The 22,433-nt window shown below is 39.7% G+C and overlaps 1 protein-coding gene across 1 annotated transcript in view; it reads left to right on the plus strand.

Moving 5' to 3' along the window:
* SLC41A2 (solute carrier family 41 member 2) overlaps positions 1–22,433 on the plus strand; it is a 577,519-nt gene that overhangs the window by 239,783 nt on the left and 315,303 nt on the right. The gene's annotated exons all lie outside the window — the stretch shown is intronic.

Here is a 22,433-nt window from a genome sequence, read left to right on the forward strand (position 1 = left end):
TGCAGTTAGCGAGGTTAGCGGCTAAAAATTCAGGGTTTACAATTGTGGCGCGCAGAGCGCTCTGGCTAAAGTCTTGGTCGGCGGATGTATCTTCCAAGACAAAATTGCTTAATATCCCTTTCAAGGGTAAGACCCTTTTTGGGCCAGAATTGAAAGAGATTATTTCAGACATCTCTGGGGGAAAGGGCCATGCCCTCCCACAAGATAAACCTTTCAAGGCTAAGAATAAGTCCAATTTTCGTTCCTTTCGCAATTTCAGGAACGGACCGGCTTCCAACTCGGCAGCCTCTAGACAAGAGGGTAACGCTTCCCAGACTAAACCAGCTTGGAAATCAATGCAAGGCTGGAACAATGGTAAACAGGCCAAGAAGCCTGCTGCTGCTACCAAAACAGCATGAAGGGATAGCCTCCGATCCGGGACCGGATCTTGTAGGGGGCAGACTCTCTCTCTTTGCTCAGGCTTGGGCAAGAGATGTTTAGATCCCTGGGCACTTGAAATAGTCTCTCAGGGTTTTTTTCTGGAATTCAAGGAACTACCCTCAAGGGGAAGGTTCCACATGTCTCACTTATCTTCAAACCAAATAAAGAGACAGGCATTCTTACATTGTGTAGAAGACCTGTTAAAGATGGGAGTGATACACCCTGTTCCAACTGTGGAAAAAGGTCAGGGGTTTTACTCAAATCTGTTTGTAGTTCCCAAAAAAGAGGGAACTTTCAGACCAATTCTGGATTTCAAAATTCTAAACAAATTTCTCAGAGTTCCATCGTTCAAAATGGAAACCATTCGAACAATTTTACCTACAATCCAGGAGGGTCAATTTATGACTACAGTGGATTTAAAGGATGCGTATCTACATATTCCTATCCACAAAGATCATCCAAGGATTTTCACAAAGGTGCTAGGGTCCCTTCTAGCGGTTCTAAGACCAAGGGGTATTGCAGTGGCACCTTATCTGGACGACATTCTAATCCAAACGTCGTCTCGTTCCAAAGCAAAGGCTCATACAGACATTGTTCTAGCCTTTCTCAGATCTCACGGGTGGAAGGTGAACGTAGAAAAGAGTTCCCTGTCTCCGTCGACAAGAGTTCCCTTATTGGGAACGATAATAGATTCTTTAAAAATGAAGATCTTCCTGACAAAGGTCAGAAAGTCAAAGCTCTAAACGCTTGTCAAGTTCCTCACTCTATTCTGCAGCCTTCCATAGCTCAGTGCATGGAAGTAGTAGGGTTGATGGTTGCAGCAATGGACATAGTTCCTTTTGCTCGAATTCATCTAAGACCATTACAACTGTGCATGCTCAAGCAGTGGAATGGGGACTATACAGACTTGTCTCCAAAGATTCAAGTAGACCAGATGACCAGAGACTCACTCCGTTGGTTGTCACAGGATCACCTGTCTCAGGGACTGAGTTTCCGCAGATCAGAGTGGGTCATTGTCACGACCGACGCCAGTCTATTAGGTTGGGGCGCAGTCTGGGATTCCCTGAAAGCTCAGGGTCTATGGTCTCGGGAAGAGTCTCTTCTCCCGATAAACTTCCTGGAACTGAGAGCGATATTCAATGCTCTCCAGGCTTGGCCTCAACTAGCGAAGGCCGGATTCATAAGATTCCAGTCAGACAACATGACGACTGTAGCTTACATCAACCATCAGGGAGGAACAAAGAGTTCCTTGGCGATGAGAGAGGTATCCAAGATCATCAAATGGGCGGAGAATCACTCCTGCCATCTATCTGCAATTCACATCCCAGGAGTAGACAACTGGGAGGCGGATTATCTGAGTCGTCAGACTTTCCATCCGGGGGAGTGGGAACTCCACCCGGAGGTTTTTGCCCAGTTGACTCAATTATGGGGCATTTCAGACATGGATCTGATGGCGTCTCGTCAGAACTTCAAGGTTCCTTGCTACAGGTCCAGATCCAGGGATCCCAAGGCGACTCTAGTGGATGCATTAGCGACGCCTTGGTCGTTCAACCTAGCTTATGCGTTTCCACAGTTCCCTCTCCTTCCCAGGCTTGTAGCCAGGATCAAACAGGAGAAGGCCTCAGTGATTCTGATAGCTCCTGCGTGGCCACGCAGGACTTCGTATTCAGACCTGGTGAATATGTCATCGGCTCCACCAGGGAAGCTACCTTTTGAGACAGGATCTTCTAGTACAAGGTGTATTCGAACATCCAAATCTAGTTTCTCTCCAGCTGACTGCTTGGAAATTGAACGCTTGATTTTATCCAAGCGCGGGTTTTCAGATTCAGTGATAGATACTGTGGTCCAAGCCAGAAAACCTGTGACTAGAAGGATTTACCATAAAATATGGAAAAGATATATCTGTTGGTGTGAATCCAAGGGATTCTCATGGATTAAAATTCCCGGGATCCTCTCCTTTCTCCAAGAAGGTTTGGATAAGGGATTGTCAGCGAGTTCTCTAAAGGGACAGATTTCTGCTTTATCTGTCTTGTTACACAAACGACTGGCAGCTGTGCCAGATGTACAAGCTTTTGTACAGGCTTTGGTCAGAATCAAGCCTGTTTACAGACCTTTGACTCCTCCCTGGAGTCTAAATTTAGTTTTTTCAGTTCTTCAAGGGGTTCCATTTGAATCCTTACATTCCATAGATATCAAGTTACTATCTTGGAAAGTTCTGTTTTTGGTTGCTATTTCTTCTGCTAGAAGAGTTTCTGAATTATCTGCTTTGCAGTGTGATCCACCCTATCTGGTGTTCCATTCAGATAAGGTTGTTTTGCGTACCAAGCCTGGTTTTCTTCCAAAAGTTGTTTCCAACAAGAATATTAACCAGGAAATAGTTGTCCCTTCTTTGTGTCCGAACCCAGTTTCAAAGAAGGAACGTTTGTTACACAATTTAGATGTTGTCCGTGCTTTAAAGTTTTATTTAGAAGTAACAAAGGATTTCAGACAAACTTCTTCTTTGTTTGTCGTTTATTCTGGTAAGAGGACAGGACAAAAAGCTACTGCTACCTCTCTTTCTTTCTTTCTGGCTGAAAAGCATTATCCGATTGGCTTATGAGACTGCCGGGCGGCAGCCTCCTGAACGAATCACAGCTCACTCTACTAGGGCTGTGGCTTCCACATGGGCCTTCAAGAACGAGGCTTCTGTTGATCAGATATGTAAGGCAGCGACTTGGTCGTCTCTGCACACTTTTGCCAAATTCTACAAATTTGATACTCTTGCTTCTTCGGAGGCTATTTTTGGGAGAAAGGTTTTGCAAGCCATGGTGCCTTCTGTTTAGGTAACCTGATTTGCTCCCTCCCTTCATCCGTGTCCTAAAGCTTTGGTATTGGTTCCCACAAGTAATGGATGACGCTGTGGACCGGACACACCAATGTTGGAGAAAACAGAATTTATGCTTACCTGATAAATTACTTTGTCCAACGGTGTGTCCGGTCCACGGCCCGCCCTGGTTTTTTAATCAGGTTTGAAAAATTTCTTTCTCTATACACTACAGTCACCACGGCACCCTATAGTTTCTCCTTTTTTCTCCTAACCGTCGGTCGAATGACTGGGGGGGCGGATCCTGGATGGGACTATATGGACAGCTCTTGCTGTGTGCTCTCCTTGCCTTTCCCTGTGGGGGAGGAGAATATCCCACAAGTAATGGATGACGCCGTGGACCGGACACACCGTTGGAGAAAGTAATTTATCAGGTAAGCATAAATTCTGTTTTTACTCTTCAAAAAAGATACCAAGACAACAAAGCAAATTTGATAACCGAAGTAAGTTGTTTAAAATTGCATGCTCCATCTGTATCATGAAATTTAATTTTGACTTTACTGTCCCTTTTAATCAGTCCCTTAATTAACTCAGCCAGTAAAGATCTGGTGAAATATGCATTTCAGTCAATCAAAGTAGCAAGGAGGACAACCAACAACTTGCCTTATCTTTTGGTAAAAAATGCCTTCGACAGAGAGCGATTATGTTTTTAATAGATGGTTATAAGTTTGTTTTTAGAAATAATATTGCGTTTGGAGATTTAAATACAAAGGCTGGTGAGATTGTATAAGAATGCTCACCAGGCTTTCTATTTATCTGGTACAATTCTATATAGCCACTTTTTATCCTAGAAGCAGGGTGGGTCGCTAAGGGGCGTATACTGCATTTCTTTCATGTAATTAGCAAGAGTCCATGGGCTAGTGACGTATGGGATATACATTCCTACCAGGAGGGGCAAAGTTTCCCAAACCTCAAAATGCCTATAAATACACCCCTCACCACACCCACAAATCAGTTTTACAAACTTTGCCTCCTATGGAGGTGGTGAAGTAAGTTTGTGCTAGATTCTACGTTGATATGCACTCCGCAGCAGGTTGGAGCCCGGTTTTCCTCTCAGCGTGCAGTGAATGTCAGAGGGATGTGAGGAGAGTATTGCCTATTTGAATTCAATGATCTCCTTCTACGTGGTCTATTTCATAGGTTCTCTGTTATCGGTCGTAGAGATTCATCTCTTACCTCCCTTATATATACCATTACCTCTACTGATTCTCGTTTCAGTACTGGTTTGGCTTTCTACTACATGTAGATGAGTGTCCTGGGGTAAGTAAGTCTTATTTTCTGTGACACTCTAAGCTATGGTTGGGCACTTTTATATAACGTTCTAAATATATGTGTTCAAACATTTATTTGCCTTGACTCAGGATGTTCAACGTTCCTTATTTCAGACAGTCAGTTTCATATTTGGGATAATGCATATGATTAAATCAATTTTTTTCTTACCTTAAAATTTTACTTTTTTCCCTGTGGGCTGTTAGGCTCGCGGGGGCTAAAAATGCTTCATTTTATTGCGTCATTCTTGGCGCAGACTTTTTTGGCGCAAATTTTTTTTTTCTGTTTCCGGCGTCATACGTGTCGCCGGAAGTTGCGTCATTTTTTTTTACGTTTTTTTTGCGCCAAAAGTGTCGGCGTTCCGGATGTGGCGTCATTTTTGGCGCCAAAAGCATTTAGGCGCCAAATAATGTGGGCGTCTTTTTTGGCGCTAAAAAATATGGGCGTCACTATTGTCTCCACATTATTTAAGTCTCATTATTTATTGCTTCTGGTTGCTAGAAGCTTGTTCACTGGCATTTTTTCCCATTCCTGAAACTGTCATTTAAGGAATTTGATCAATTTTGCTTTATATGTTGTTTTTTCTATTACATATTGCAAGATGTCCCAGATTGACCCTGAGTCAGAAGATACTTCTGGAAAATCGCTGCCTGGTGCTGGATCTACCAAAGTTAAGTGTATCTGCTGTAAACTTGTGGTATCTGTTCCTCCAGCTATTGTTTGTAATGAATGTCATGACAAACTTGTTAATGCAGATAATATTTCCTTTAGTAATGTTACATTACCTGTTGCTGTTCCATCAACATCTAATACTCAGAGTGTTCCTGTTAACATAAGAGATTTTGTTTCTAAATCCATTAAGAAGGCTATGTCTGTTATTCCTCCTTCTAGTAAACGTAAAAGGTCTTTTAAAACTTCTCATTTTTCAGATGAATTTTTAAATGAACATCATCATTCTGATTCTGATAATGATTCCTCTGGTTCAGAGGATTCTGTTTCAGAGATTGATGCTGATAAATCTTCATATTTATTCAAAATGGAATTTATTCGTTCTTTACTTAAAGAAGTCTTAATTGCATTAGAAATAGAGGATTCTGGTCCTCTTGATACTAAATCTAAACGTTTAAATAAGGTTTTTAAATCTCCTGTGGTTATTCCAGAAGCTTTTCCTGTCCCTGATGCTATTTCTGAAGTAATCTCCAGGGAATGGAATAATTTGGGTAATTCATTTACTCCTTCTAAACGTTTTAAGCAATTATATCCTGTGCCATCTGACAGATTAGAGTTTTGGGACAAAATCCCTAAGGTTGATGGGGCTGTCTCTACTCTTGCTAAACGTACTACTATTCCTACGGCAGATAGTACTTCCTTTAAGGATCCTTTAGATAGGAAGATTGAATCCTTTCTAAGAAAAGCTTACTTATGTTCAGGTAATCTTCTTAGACCTGCTATATCTTTAGCGGATGTTGCTGCAGCTTCAACTTTTTGGTTAGAAGCTTTAGCGCAACAAGTAACAGATCATAATTCTCATAGCATTGTTAATCTTCTTCAACATGCTAATAACTTAATTTGTGATGCCATCTTTGATATCATTAGAGTTGATGTCAGGTATATGTCTCTAGCTATTTTAGCTAGAAGAGCTTTATGGCTTAAAATTTGGAATGCTAATATGTCTTCTAAGTCAACATTGCTTTCCCTTTCTTTCCAGGGCAATAAATTATTTGGTTCTCAGTTGGATTCTATTATCTCAACTGTTACTGGAGGGAAAGGAACTTTTTTACCACAGGATAAAAAATCTAAAGGTAAATTTAGGTCTAATAATCGTTTTCGTTCCTTTCGTCACAATAAGGAACAAAAGCCTGATCCTTCACCCACAGGAGCGGTATCAGTTTTTTAAACCATCTCCAGTCTGGAATAAATCCAAGCCTTTTAGAAAAACAAAGCCAGCTCCCAAGTCCACATGAAGGTGCGGCCCTCATTCCAGCCCAGCTGGTAGGGGGCAGATTACGATTTTTCAAAGAAATTTGGATCAATTCAATTCACAATCTTTGGATTCAGAACATTGTTTCAGAAGGGTACAGAATTGGCTTCAAGATAAGGCCTCCCGCAAAGAGATTTTTTCTTTCCCGTGTCCCAGTAAATCCAGTGAAGGCTCAAACATTTCTGAAATGTGTTTCAGATCTAGAGTTGGCTGGAGTAATTATGCCAGTTCCAGTTCTGGAACAGGGGCTGGGGTTTTATTCAAATCTCTTCATTGTACCAAAGAAGGAGAATTCCTTCAGACCAGTTCTGGATCTAAAAATATTGAATAGTTATGTAAGGATACCAACATTCAAAATGGTAACTATAAGGGCTATCCTGCCTTTTGTTCAGCAAGGGCATTATATGTCCACAATATATTTACAGGATGCATATCTGCACATTCCGATTCATCCAGATCACTATCAGTTTCTGAGATTCTCTTTCCTAGACAAGCATTACCAGTTTGTGGCTCTGCCGTTTGGCCTAGCAACAGCTCCAAGAATTTTTACAAAGGTTCTCGGTGCCCTTCTGTCTGTAATCAGAGAACAGGGTATTGTGGTATTTCCTTATTTGGACGATATCTTGGTACTTGCTCAGTCTTCACATTTAGCAGAATCTCATACGAATCGACTTGTGTTGTTTCTTCGAGATCATGGTTGGAGGATCAATTTACTGAAAAGTTCATTGATTCCTCAGACAAGGGTAACCTTTTTAGGTTTCCAGATAGATTCAGTGTCCATGACTCTGTCTCTGACAGACAAGAGACGTCTAAAATTGATCTCAGCTTGTCGAAACCTTCAGTCTCAATCATTCCCTTCGGTAGCCTTATGCATGGAAATTCTAGGTCTTATGACTGCTGCATCGGACGCGATCCCCTTTGCTCGTTTTCACATGCGACCTCTTCAGCTCTGTATGCTGAACCAGTGGTGCAGGGATTACACAAAGATATCTCAATTAATATCTTTAAAACCGATTGTTCGACACTCTCTGACGTGGTGGACAGATCACCATCGTTTAGTTCAGGGGGCTTCTTTTGTTCTTTCGACCTGGACTGTAATTTCAACAGATGCAAGTCTGACAGGTTGGGGAGCTGTTTGGGGGTCTCTGACAGCACAAGGGGTTTGGGAATCTCAGGAGGTGAGATTACCAATCAATATTTCTCCAACATTGGTGTGTCCGGTCCACGGCGTCATCCATAACTTGTGGGAATATTCTCTTCCCCAACAGGAAATGGCAAAGAGCACAGGAAAAGCTGTCAATATAGTGCCTCCTAGGCTCCGCCCACCTCAGTCATTCTCTTTGCCGCTGAACAAGCAGCATCTCCACGGAGATGGTGAAGAGTATGTGGTGTTTAGAAGAGTTTCTGAGTTATCTGCTTTGCAGTGTAATCCGCCCTATCTGGTGTTCCATTCCATAAGGTTGTTTTGCGTACTAAACCTGGTTTCCTTCCAAAGGTTGTTTCCAACAAGAATATTAACCAGGAAATAGTTGTGCCTTCTTTGTGTCCGAATCCAGTTTCAAAGAAGGAATGTTTGTTACACAATTTAGATGTAGTTCGTGCTTTAAAGTTCTATTTAGAAGCAACAAAGGATTTCAGACAAACGTCTTCTCTGTTTGTCGTTTATTCTGGCAAGTTGAGAGGTCAAAAAGCTACTGCTACCTCTCTTTCCTTTTGGCTGAAAAGCATCATCCGATTGGCTTACGAGACTGCCGGACGGCAGCCTCCCAAACGCATCACAGCTCACTCTACTAGGGCTGTGGCTTCCTCATGGGCCTTCAAGAACGAGGCTTCTGTTGATCAGATATGTAAGGCAGCGACTTGGTCTTCCCTGCACACTTTTGCCAAATTCTACAAATTTGATACTTTTGCTTCTTCGGAGGCTATTTTTGGGAGAAAGGTTTTGCAAGCCGTGGTGCCTTCTGTTTAGCTAACCTGGCTCCCTCCCTTCATCCGTGTCCTAAAGCTTTGGTATTGGTTCCCACAAGTTATGGATGACACCGTGGACCGGACACACCAATGTTGGAGAAAACAGAATTTATGCTTACCTGATAAATTACTTTCTCCAACGGTGTGTCCGGTCCACGGCCCGCCCTGGTTTTTTAATCAGGTTTGATGAATTTCTTTCTTTAACTACAGTCACCACGGCACCTTATGGTTTCTCCTGTTTGTCGGTCGAATGACTGGGGTGGGCGGAGCCTAGGAGGGACTATATGGACAGCTTTTGCTGTGCTCTTTGCCATTTCCTGTTGGGGAAGAGAATATTCCCACAAGTTATGGATGACGCCGTGGACCGGACACACCGTTGGAGAAAGTAATTTATCAGGTAAGCATAAATTCTGTTTTTGGAACTCCGTGCAATTTTCAGAGCTCTTCAGTCATGGCCTCTTCTAAAGAGAGAATCGTTCATTTGTTTTCAGACAGACAATGTCACAACTGTGGCATATATCAATCATCAAGGAGGGACTCACAGTCCTCTGGCTATGAAAGAAGTATCTCGAATACTGGTATGGGCGGAATCCAGCTCCTGTCTAATTTCTGCTGTTCGCCAAACATTACATCCGGGCGAATGGTCTCTTCACCCAGAGGTATTTCTTCAGATTGTTCAAATGTGGGGACTTCCAGAAATAGATCTGATGGCTTCTCATCTAAACAAGAAACTTCCCAGGTATCTGTCCAGATCCAGGGACCCTCAGGCGGAAGCAGTGGATGCTTTGTCACTTCCTTGGAAGTATCATCCTGCCTATATCTTTCCGCCTCTAGTTCTTCTTCCAAGAGTAATCTCCAAGATTCTGAAGGAATGCTCGTTTGTTCTGCTGGTGGCTCCAGCATGGCCTCACAGGTTTTGGTATGCGGATCTTGTCCGGATGGTCTCTTGCCAACCGTGGACTCTTCCGTTAAGACCAGACCTTCTGTCGCAAGGTCCTTTTTACCATCAGGATCTCAAATCCTTAAATTTAAAGGTATGGAGATTGAACGCTTGATTCTTAGTCAAAGAGGTTTCTCTGACTCTGTGATTTAATACTATGTTACAGGCTCGTAAATCTGTATCTAGGAAGATATATTATCGAGTCTGGAAGACTTACATTTCTTGGTGTCTTTCTCATCATTTTTCCTGGCATTCTTTTAGAATTCCGAGAATTTTACAGTTTCTTCAGGATGGTTTGGATAAAGGTTTGTCTGCAAGTTCCTTGAAAGGACAAATCTCTGCTCTTTCTGTTCTTTTTCACAGAAAGATTGCTAATCTTCCTGATATTCATTGTTTTGTACAAGCTTTGGTTCGTATAAAACCTGTCATTAAGTCAATTTCTCCTCCTTGGAGTTTGAATTTGGTTCTGGGGGCTCTTCAAGCTCCTCCGTTTGAACCTATGCATTCATTGGACATTAAATTACTTTCTTGGAAAGTTTTGTTTCTTTTGGCCATCTCTTCTGCTAGAAGAGTTTCTGAATTATCTGCTCTTTCTTGTGAGTCTCCTTTTCTGATTTTTCATCAGGATAAGGCGGTGTTGCGAACTTCTTTTCAATTTTTACCTAAGGTTGTGAATTCTAACAACATTAGTAGAGAAATTGTGGTTCCTTCATTGTGTCCTAATCCTAAGAATTCTAAGGAGAGATCATTGCATTCTTTGGATGTAGTTAGAGCTTTGAAATATTATGTTGAAGCTACTAAGAATTTCCGAAAGACTTCTAGTCTATTTGTTATCTTTTCCGGTTCTAGGAAAGGTCAGAAGGCCTCTGTCATTTCTTTGGCATCTTGGTTGAAATCTTTAATTCATCTTGCTTATGTCGAGTCGGGTAAAACTCCGCCGCAAAGGATTACAGCTCATTCTACTAGGTCAGTTTCTACTTCCTGGGCGCTTAGGAATGAAGCTTTGGTTGATCAGATTTGCAAAGCATCAACTTGGTCTTCTTTGCATACTTTTACTAAATTCTACCATTTTGATGTGTTTTCTTCTTCTGAAGCAGTTTTTGGTAGAAAAGTACTTCAGGCAGCTGTTTCAGTTTGATTCTTCTGCTTATAATTTCAGTTTTTTTCATTATAAGATTTAAACTTTATTTTGGGTGTGGATTATTTTCAGCGGAATTGGCTGTCTTTATTTTATCCCTCCCTCTCTAGTGACTCTTGCGTGGAAGATCCACATCTTGGGTAGTCATTATCCCATACGTCACTAGCTCATGGACTCTTGCTAATTACATGAAAGAAAACATAATTTATGTAAGAACTTACCTGATAAATTCATTTCTTTCATATTAGCAAGAGTCCATGAGGCCCACCCTTTTTGTGGTGGTTATGATTTTTTGTATAAAGCACAATTATTCCAATTCCTTATTTTTTATGCTTTCGCACTTTTGTCTTATCACCCCACTTCTTGGCTATGCGTTAAACTGATTTGTGGTGTGTGGTGAGGGGTGTATTTATAGGCATTTTGAGGTTTGGGAAACTTTGCCCCTCCTGGTAGGAATGTATATCCCATACGTCACTAGCTCATGGACTCTTGCTAATATGAAAGAAATGAATTTATCAGGTAAGTTCTTACATAAATGATGTTTTTCATTACTAAAGTGCGCAATAAAATTGTTCACGAAAAATCGTAATTAAAACAATAAATAATTAAAATTTGTAGTTAAATTACAGAGGAATACATTACACTTAATCTGCAAAAAAAACCAAGATATTTGAACGTAAAAGTACAAAATACAAAGCGTTATTATAATTTTTTCGTAAAATAGGCTGAACATAGGCGTATATGAAATTTTCTCTGAATTCCCCGCATAATACTCTAAACATTTTAGCACTACAGTTCTCACTTTCTTTCATGTAATTAGCAAGAGTCCATGAGCTAGTGACGTATGGGATATACATTCCTACCAGGAGGGGCAAAGTTTCCCAAACCTTAAAATGCCTATAAATACACCCCTCACCACACCCACAAATCAGTTTTACAAACTTTGCCTCCCATGGAGGAGCTCAAGTAAGTTTGTGCTAGATTCTTCGTTGATATGCGCTTCGCAGCAGGCTGGAGCCCGGTTTTCCTCTCAGTGTGCAGTGAATGTCAGAGGGATGTGAAGAGAGTATTGCCTATTTGAATTCAATGATCTCCTTCTACGAGGTCTATTTCATAGGTTCTCTGTTATCGGTCGTAGAGATTCATCTCTTACCTCCCTTTTCAGATCGACGATATACTCTTATATATACCATTACCTCTACTGATTCTCGTTTCAGTACTGGTTTGGCTTTCTACTACATGTAGATGAGTGTCCTGGGGTAAGTAAGTCTTATTTTTGTGACACTCTAAGCTATAGTTGGGCACTTTTATATAAAGTTCTAAATATATGTGTTTAAACATTTATTTGCCTTGATTCAGGATGTTCAACATTCCTTATTTCAGACAGTCAGTTTCATTATTTGGGATAATGCATTTGAATAATCAATTTTTCTCTTGTTAAGTGTATCCAGTCCACGGATCATCCATTACTTGTGGGATATTCTCCTTCCCAACAGGAAGTTGCAAGAGAATCACCCACAGCAGAGCTGCTATATAGCTCCTCCCCTAACTGTCATATCCAGTCATTCTCTTGCAAGCCTCAACCAAGATGGAGGTCGTAAGAGGAGTGTGGTGTTTTATACTTAGTTTATTCTTCAATCAAAAGTTTGTTATTTTTAAATGGTACCGGAGTGTACTGTTTATCTCAGGCAGTATTTAGAAGAAGAATCTGCCTGCGTTTTCTATGATCTTAGCAGAAGTAACTAAGATCCATGGCTGTTCTCACATATTCTGTGGAGTGAGGTAACTTCAGAGAGGGAATGGCGTGCAGGTTTTCCTGCAATAAGGTATGTGCAGTTAATATATTTCTAGGGATGGAATTTGCTAGAAAATGCTGCTGATACTGAACTAATGTAAGTAAAGCCTTAAATGCAGTGAGAGCTACTGGTATCAGGCTTATTAATAGAGATACATACTCTTATAAAAATGTAATATAAAACGTTTGCTGGCATGTTTAATCGTTTTTATATGTATTTGGTGATAAAACTTATTGGGGCCTAGTTTTTTTCCACATGGCTGGTTTGATTTCTGCCTAGTAACAGTTTCCTGACTTTCCACTGTTGTAATATGAGTGGGAGGTTTTTTTTTGTGCAGCAAAAATTAGACACCGCCATCCAGCTTCTTCCTGCATGATCCAGGATATCTCTGGAGGGCTCAAAAGGCTTCAAAGTTGTTTTTGAGGGAGGTAACAAGCCACAGTAGAGCTGTGGCAGTTGTTGTGACTATTTAAAAAACGAAACAAAAAAAAAAAAACGTTTTTGTCAGTTATTATTCTGTGTTTGGTATTAAGGGGTTAATCATCCATTTGCAAGTGGGTGCAATGCTCTGCTAACTTGTTACATACACTGTAAACATTTTTACTTTTTCTCCTGTGGGCTGTTAGGCTCGCGGGGGCTGAAAATGCTTCATTTTATTGCGTCATTCTTGGCGCAGACTTTTTTGGCGCAAAAATTTTCTTGTTATTTCCGGCGTCATACTTGTCGCCGGAAGTTGCGTCATTTTCTTTCATGTAATTAGCAAGAGTCCATGAGCTAGTGACGTATGGGATATACATTCCTACCAGGAGGGGCAAAGTTTCCCAAACCTCAAAATTCCTATAAATACACCCCTCACCACACCCACAAATCAGTTTTACAAACTTTGCCTCCTATGGAGGTGGTGAAGTAAGTTTGTGCTAGATTCTACGTTGATATGCGCTCCGCAGCAGGTTGGAGCCCGGTTTTCCTCTCAGCGTGCAGTGAATGTCAGAGGGATGTGAGGAGAGTATTGCCTATTTGAATTCAATGATCTCCTTCTACGGGGTCTATTTCATAGGTTCTCTGTTATCGGTCGTAGAGATTCATCTCTTACCTCCCTTTTCAGATCGACGATATACTCTTATATATACCATTACCTCTACTGATTTTCGTTTCAGTACTGGTTTGGCTTTCTACTACATGTAGATGAGTGTCCTGGGGTAAGTAAGTCTTATTTTCTGTGACACTCTAAGCTATGGTTGGGCACTTTTTTATAAAGTTCTAAATATATGTATTCAAACATTTATTTGCCTTGACTCAGGATGTTCAACGTTCCTTATTTCAGACAGTCAGTTTCATATTTGGGATAATGCATAAGAATAAATTAATTTTTTTTTACCTTAAAATTGGACTTTTTCCCTGTGGGCTGTTAGGCTCGCGGGGGCTGAAAATGCTTCATTTTATTGCGTCATTCTTGGCGCGGACTTTTTTGGCGCAAAATTTTTTCTATTTCCGGCGTCATACGTGTCGCCGGAAGTTGCGTCATTTTTTACGTTTTTTTGCGCCAAAAGTGTCGGCGTTCCGGATGTGGCGTCATTTTTGGCGCCAAAAGCATTTAGGCGCCAAATAATGTGGGCGTCTTTTTTGGCGCTAAAAAATATGGGCGTCATTATTGTCTCCACATTATTTAAGTCTCATTATTTATTGCTTCTGGTTGCTAGAAGCTTGTTCACTGGCATTTTTTCCCATTCCTGAAACTGTCATTTAAGGAATTTGATCAATTTTGCTTTATATGTTGTTTTTTCTATTACATATTGCAAGATGTCCCACGTTGACACTGAGTCAGAAGATACTTCTGGAAAATCGCTGCCTGGTGCTGGATCTACCAAAGTTAAGTGTATCTGCTGTAAACTTGTGGTATCTGTTCCTCCAGCTGTTGTTTGTACTGAATGTCATGACAAACTTGTTAATGCAGATAATATTTCCTTTAGTAATGTTACATTATCTGTTGCTGTTCCGTCAACATCTAATACTCAGAGTGTTCCTGATAACATAAGAGATTTTGTTTCTAAATCCATTAAGAAGGCTATGTCTGTTATTCCTCCTTCTAGTAAACGTAAAAAGTCTTTTAAAACTTCTCATTTTTCAGATGAATTTTTAAATGAACATCATCTTTCTGATAATGGTTCTTCTGGTTCAGAGGATTCTGTCTCAGAGGTTGATGCTGATAAATCTTCATATTTATTTAAAATGGAATTTATTCGTTCTTTACTTAAATAAGTCTTAATTGCATTAGAAATAGAGGATTCTGGTCCTCTTGATACTAAATCTAAACGTTTAAATAAGGTTTTTAAATCTCCTGTAGTTATTCCAGAAGTTTTTCCTGTCCCTGATGCTATTTCTGAAGTAATTTCCAGGGAATGGAATAATTTGGGTAATTCATTTACTCCTAAACGTTTTAAGCAATTATATCCTGTGCCATCTGAAAGATTAGAGTTTTGGGACAAAATCCCTAAGGTTGATGGGGCTGTCTCTACTCTTGCTAAGCGTACTACTATTCCTACGGCAGATAGTACTTCCTTTAAGGATCCTTTAGATAGGAAAATTGAATCCTTTCTAAGAAAAGCTTACTTGTGTTCAGGTAATCTTCTTAGACCTGCTATATCTTTAGCGGATGTTGCTGCAGCTTCAACTTTTTGGTTAGAAGCTTTAGCGCAACAAGTAACAGATCATAATTCTCATAGCATTATTAATCTTCTTCAACATGCTAATAATTTTATTTGTGATGCCATCTTTGATATAATTAGAGTTGATGTCAGGTATATGTCTCTAGCTATTTTAGCTAGAAGAGCTTTATGGCTTAAAACTTGGAATGCTGATATGTCTTCTAAGTCTACTTTGCTTTCCCTTTCTTTCCAGGGTAATAAATTATTTGGTTCTCAGTTGGATTCTATTATCTCAACTGTTACTGGAGGGAAAGGAACTTTTTTACCACAGGATAAAAAATCTAAAGGTAAATTTAGGTCTAATAATCGTTTTCGTTCCTTTCGTCACAATAAGGAACAAAAGCCTGATCCTTCATCCACAGGAGCGGTATCAGTTTGGAAACCATCTCCAGTCTGGAATAAATCCAAGCCTTTTAGAAAACCAAAGCCAGCTCCTAAGTCCACATGAAGGTGCGGCCCTCATTCCAGCTCACCTGGTAGGGGGCAGATTACGTTTTTTCAAAGAAATTTGGATCAATTCCATTCACAATCTTTGGATCACTCTATGATTAGTACTATGTTACAGGCTCGTAAATCTGTATCTAGAAAGATATATTATCGAGTTTGGAAGACTTACATTTCTTGGTGTCTTTTTCATCAATTTTCCTGGCATTCTTTTAGAATTCCGAGAATTCTACAGTTTCTTCAGGATGGTTTGGATAAAGGTTTGTCTGCAAGTTCCTTGAAAGGACAAATCTCTGCTCTTTATGTTCTTTTTCACAGAAAGATTGCTAATCTTCCTGATATTCATTGTTTTGTGCAAGCTTTGGTTCGTATAAAGCCTGTCATTAAGTCAATTTCTCCTCCTTGGAGTTTGAATTTGGTTCTGGGGGCTCTTCAAGCTCCTCCGTTTGAACCTATGCATTCATTGGACATTAAAATACTTTCTTGGAAAGTTTTGTTTCTTTTGGCCATCTCTTCTGCTAGAAGAGTTTCTGAATTATCTGCTCTTTCTTGTGAGTCTCCTTTTCTGATTTTTCATCAGGATAAGGCGGTGTTGCGAACTTCTTTTCAATTTTTACCTAAGGTTGTGAATTCTAACAACATTAGTAGAGAAATTGTGGTTCCTTCATTGTGTCCTAATCCTAAGAATTCTAAGGAGAGATCATTGCATTCTTTGGATGTAGTTAGAGCTTTGAAATATTATGTTGAAGCTACTAAGAATTTCCGAAAGACTTCTAGTCTATTTGTTATCTTTTCCGGTTCTAGGAAAGGTCAGAAGGCCTCTGCCATTTCTTTGGCATCTTGGTTGAAATCTTTAATTCATCATGCTTATGTCGAGTCGGGTAAAACTCCGCCTCAAAGGATTACAGCTCATTCTACTAGGTCAGTTTCTACTTCCTGGGCGTTTAGGAATGAAGCTTCGGTTGATCAGATTTGCAAAGCAGCAACTTGGTCTTCTTTGCATACTTTTACTAAATTCTACCATTTTGATGTGTTTTCTTCTTCTGAAGCTGTTTTTGGTAGAAAAGTACTTCAGGCAGCTGTTTCAGTTTGATTCTTCTGCTTATAATTTCAGTTTTTTTCATTATAAGATTTAAACTTTATTTTTGGGTGTGGATTTTTTTCAGCGGAATTGGCTGTCTTTATTTTATCCCTCCCTCTCTAGTGACTCTTGCGTTGAAGATCCACATCTTGGGTAGTCATTATCCCATACGTCACTAGCTCATGGACTCTTGCTAATTTACATGAAAGAAAACATAATTTATGTAAGAACTTACCTGATAAATTCATTTCTTTCATATTAGCAAAAGTCCATGAGGCCCACCCTTTTTTGTGGTGGTTATGATTTTTTTGTATAAAGCACAATTATTCCAATTCCTTATATTTATGCTTCGCACTTTTTTCTTATCACCCCACTTCTTGGCTATTCGTTAAACTGATTTGTGGGTGTGGTGAGGGGTGTATTTATAGGCATTTTGAGGTTTGGGAAACTTTGCCCCTCCTGGTAGGAATGTATATCCCATACGTCACTAGCTCATGGACTCTTGCTAATATGAAAGAAATTAATTTATCAGGTAAGTTCTTACATAAATTATGCGTTACCGGATGTGGCGTCATTTTTGGCGCTTAAAGCATTTAGGCGCCAAATAATGTGGGCGTCTTTTTTGGCGCTAAAAAATGTGGGCGTCATTATCGTCTCCACATTATTTAAGTCTCATTGTTTATTTGCTTCTGGTTGCTAGAAGCTTGTTCATTGGCATTTTTTCCCATTCCTGAAACTGTCTTTTAACCCTTTAAGGACGCAGCTTTCAGTTTGCTCAATTGTTTTATGACGGAAAAATTCCGTCATATGTCCTTAAGAGGTTAAGGAATTTGATCAATTTTGCTTTATATGTTGTTTTTTCTATTACATATTGCAAGATGTCTCAGATTGACCCTGAATCAGAAGATACTTCTGGAAAGTTGCTGCCTGATGCTGGATCTACCAAAGTTAAGTGTATTTGTTGTAAACTTGTGGTATCTGTTCCTCCGGCTGTTGTTTGTAATGAATGTCATGACAAACTTGTTAATGCAGATAATATTTCCTTTAGTAATGTTCCATTACCTGTTGCTGTTCCATCAACATCTAATATTCAGGGTGTTCCTGTTAACATAAGAGATTTTGTCTCTAAATCTATTAAGAAGGCTATGTCTGTTATTCCTCCTTCTAGTAAACGTAAAAGGTCTTTTAAAACTTCTCATTTTTCAGATGAATTTTTAAATGAACATCATCATTCTGATTCTGATAATGATTCCTCTGGTTCAGAGGATTCTGTTTCAGAGGTTGATACTGATAAATCTTCATATTTATTTAAAATGGAATTTATTCGTTACTTGCTTAAAGAAGTTTTAATTGCATTAGAAATAGAGGAGTCTGGTCCTCCTGATACTAAATCTAAATGTTTGAATAGGGTTTTTAAATCTCCTGTAGTTATTCCAGAGGTTTTTCCCGTCCCTGATACTATTTCTGAAGTAATTTCCAGGGAATGGAATAATTTGGGTAATTCATTTACTCCTTCAAAACGGTTTAAGCAATTATATCCTGTGCCATCTGACAGATTAGAGTTTTGGGACAAAATCCCTAAGGTTGATGGGGCTATCTCTACTCTTGCTAAACGTACTACTATTCCTACGGCAGATAGTACTTCCTTTAAGGATCCTTTAGATAGGAAAATTGAATCCTTTCTAAGAAAAGCTTACTTATGTTCAGGTAATCTTCTTAGACCTGCTATATCTTTAGCGGATGTTGCTGCAGCTTCAACTTTCTGATTGGAAGCTTTAGCGCAACAAGTAACAGATCATATTTCCCATAGCATTGTTAATCTTCTTCAACATGCTAATAATTTTATTTGTGATGCCATCTTTGATATCATTAGGGTTGATGTCAGGTATATGTCTTTAGCTATTTTAGCTAGAAGAGCTTTATGGCTTAAAACTTGGAATGCTGATAAGTCTTCTAAGTCAACTTTGCTTTCCCTTTCTTTCCAGGGTAATAAATTATTTGGTTCACAGTTGGATTCTATTATTTCAACTGTTACTGGGGGGAAAGGAACTTTTATACCACAGGATAAAAAATCTAAAGGTAAATTTAGGTCTAATAATCGTTTTCGTTCCTTTCGTCACAATAAGGAACAAAAGCCTGATCCTTCCCCTACAGGAGCGGTATCAGTTTGGAAACCATCTCCAGTCTGGAATAAATCCAAGCCTTTTAGAAAGCCAAAGCCAGCTCCTAAGTCAACATGAAGGTGCGGCCCTCATTCCAGCCCAGCTGGTAGGGGGCAGATTACGATTTTTCAAAGAAATTTGGATCAATTCGATTCACAATCTTTGGATTCAGAACATTGTTTCACAAGGGTACAGAATAGGCTTCAAGATAAGGCCTCCTGCAAGAAGATTTTTTCTTTTCTGTGTCCCAGTAAATCCAGTGAAGGCTCAAGCATTTCTGAAATGTGTTTCAGATCTAGAGTTGGCTGGAGTAATTATGCCAGTTCCAGTTCTGGAACAGGGGCTGGGGTTTTACTCAAAAATCTTCATTGTACCAAAGAAGGAGAATTCCTTCAGACCAGTTCTGGATTTAAAAATATTGAATCTTTATGTAAGGATACCAACATTCAAAATGGTAACTATAAGGACTATTTTGCCTTTTGTTCAGCAAGGGCATTATATGTCCACAATAGATTTACAGGATGCATATCTGCATATTCCGATTAATCCAGATCACTATCAGTTTCTGAGATTCTCTTTCCTAGACAAGCATTACCAGTTTGTGGCTCTGCCGTTTGGCCTAGCAACAGCTCCAATGATTTTTACAAAGGTTCTCGGTGCCCTTCTATCTGTAATCAGAGAACAGGGTATTGTGGTATTTCCTTATTTGGACGATATCTTGGTACTTGCTCAGTCTTCACATTTAGCAGAATCTCATACGAATCGACTTGTATTGTTTCTTCGAGAACATGGTTGGAGGATCAATTTACCAAAGAGTTCATTGATTCCTCAGACAAGGGTAACCTTTTTAGGTTTCCAGATAGATTCAGTGTCCATGACTCTGTCTCTGACGGACAAGAGACATCTGAAATTGGTTTCAGCTTGTCGAAACCTTCAGTCTCAATCATTCCCTTCGGTAGCCTTATGCATGGAAATTTTAGGTCTTATGACTGCTGCATCGGACGCGATCCCCTTTGCTCATTTTCACATGCGACCTCTTCAGCTCTGTATGCTGAACTAGTGGTGCAGGGATTATACAAAGATATCTCAATTGATATCTTTAAAACCATTTGTACGACACTCTCTGACGTGGTGGACAGACCACCATCGTTAAGTTCAGGGGGCTTCTTTTGTTCTTCCGACCTGGACTGTGATTTCAACAGATGCAAGTCTGACAGGTTGGGGAGCTGTTTGGGGGTCTCTGACAGCACAAGGGGTTTGGGAATCTCAGGAGGCGAGATTACCAATCAACATTTTGGAACTCTGTGCAATTTTCAGAGCTCTTCAGTCGTGGCCTCTTCTAAAGAGAGAGTCGTTCATTTGTTTTCAGACGGACAATGTCCCAACCGTGGCATATGTCAATCATCAAGGAGGGACTCACAGTCCTCTGGCTATGAAAGAAGTATCTCGAATACTGGTATGGGCGGAATCCAGCTCCTGTCTAATTTCTGCGGTTCATATCCCAGGTATAGACAATTGGGAAGCGGATTATCTCAGTCGCCAAACGTTACATCTGGGCGAATGGTCTCTTCACCCAGAGGTATTTCTTCAGATTGTTCAAATGTGGGGACTTCCAGAAATAGATCTGATGGCTTCTCATCTAAACAAGAAACTTCCCAGGTATCTGTCCAGATCCAGGGATCCTCAGGCGGAAGCAGTGAATGCATTGTCACTTCCTTGGAAGTATCATCCTGCCTATATCTTTCCGCCTCTAGTTCTTCTTCCAAGAGTGATTTCCAAGATTCTAAAGGAGCGTTCGTTTGTTCTGCTGGTGGCTCCAGCATGGCCTCACAGGTTTTGGTATGCGGATCTTGTCCGGATGGCTACTTGCCAACCGTGGACTCTTCCGTTAAGACCAGACCTACTATCGCAAGGTCCTTTTTTCCATCAGGATCTCAAATCCTTAAATTTTAAGGTATGGAGATTAAACGCTTGATTCTCAGTCATAGAGGTTTCTCTGACTCCGTAATTAATACTATGTTACAGGCTCGTAAATCTGTATCTAGGAAGATATATTATCGAGTCTGGAAGACTTACATTTCTTGGTGTTCTTCTCATCATTTTTCTTGGCATTCTTTTAGAATTCCTAGAATTTTACAGTTTCTTCAAGATGGTTTGGATAAAGGATTGTCTGCAAGTTCCTTGAAAGGACAAATCTCTGCTCTTTCTGTTCTTTTTCACAGAAAGATTGCTAGTCTTCCTGATATTCATTGTTTTGTACAGGCTTTGGTTCGTATAAAACCTGTTATTAAGTCAATTTCTCCTCCTTGGAGTTTGAATTTGGTTCTGGGGGCTCTTCAAGCTCCTCCGTTTGAACCTATGCATTCGCTGGATATTAAATTACTTTCTTGGAAAGTTTTGTTTCTTTTGGCCATCTCTTCTGCTAGAAGAGTTTCTGAATTATCTGCTCTGTCTTGTGAGTCTCCTTTTCTGATTTTTCATCAGGATAAGGCTGTGTTGCGAACTTCATTTAAATTTTTACCTAAGGTTGTGAATTCTAACAACATTAGTAGAGAAATTCTGGTTCCTTCATTGTGTCCTAATCCTAAGAATTCTAAGGAAAGATCGTTGCATTCTTTGGATGTAGTTAGAGCTTTGAAATATTATGTTGAAGCTACTAAAGATTTCCGAAAGACTTCTAGTCTATTTTTTTTCTTTTCTGGTTCTAGGAAAGGTCAGAAGGCTTCTGCCATTTCCTTGGCATCTTGGTTAAAGTCTTTGATTCATCATGCTTATGTTGAGTCGGGTAGAACTCCGCCTCAAAGGATTTCAGCTCATTCGACTAGGTCAGTCTCTACTTCCTGGGCATTTAAGAATGAAGCTTCGGTTGATCAGATTTGCAAAGCAGCAACTTGGTCTTCTTTGCATACTTTTACTAAATTCTACCATTTTGATGTGTTTTCTTCTGAAGCAGTTTTTGGTAGAAAAGTACTTCAGGCAGCTGTTTCAGTTTGATTCTTCTGCTTATAATTTCAGTTTTTTTCATTATAAGATTTAAACTTTGTTTTGGGTGTGGATTATTTTTCAGCGGAATTGGCTGTCTTTATTTTATCCCTCCCTCTCTAGTGACTCTTGCGTGGAAGATCCACATCTTGGGTATTCATTATCCCATACGTCACTAGCTCATGGACTCTTGCTAATTACATGAAAGAAAACATAATTTATGTAAGAACTTACCTGATAAATTCATTTCTTTCATATTAGCAAGAGTCCATGAGGCCCACCCTTTTTTGTGGTGGTTATGATTTTTTTGTATAAAGCACAATTATTCCAATTCCTTATTTTTTATTCTTTCGCACTTTTTTCTTATCACCCCACTTCTTGGCTATTCGTTAAACTGATTTGTGGGTGTGGTGAGGGGTGTATTTATAGGCATTTTAAGGTTTGGGAAACTTTGCCCCTCCTGATAGGAATGTATATCCCATACGTCACTAGCTCATGGACTCTTGCTAATATGAAAGAAATGAATTTATCAGGTAAGTTCTTACATAAATTATGTTTTTTTTTTATGCTAGTTAAAAAGTGGAAAGTTTTTTCACCAAAATACTAGAAACAGTAATTACTCTAAATTTGCTGTAATTGTCATATGCGTAGGTTTTCCATTTAAAGGGACAGTAAACACCAAAT

Source organism: Bombina bombina, chromosome 6 (genome assembly GCF_027579735.1).
Source record: "Bombina bombina isolate aBomBom1 chromosome 6, aBomBom1.pri, whole genome shotgun sequence".
In the NCBI taxonomy this organism is placed as follows: Eukaryota; Metazoa; Chordata; class Amphibia; order Anura; family Bombinatoridae; genus Bombina; species Bombina bombina.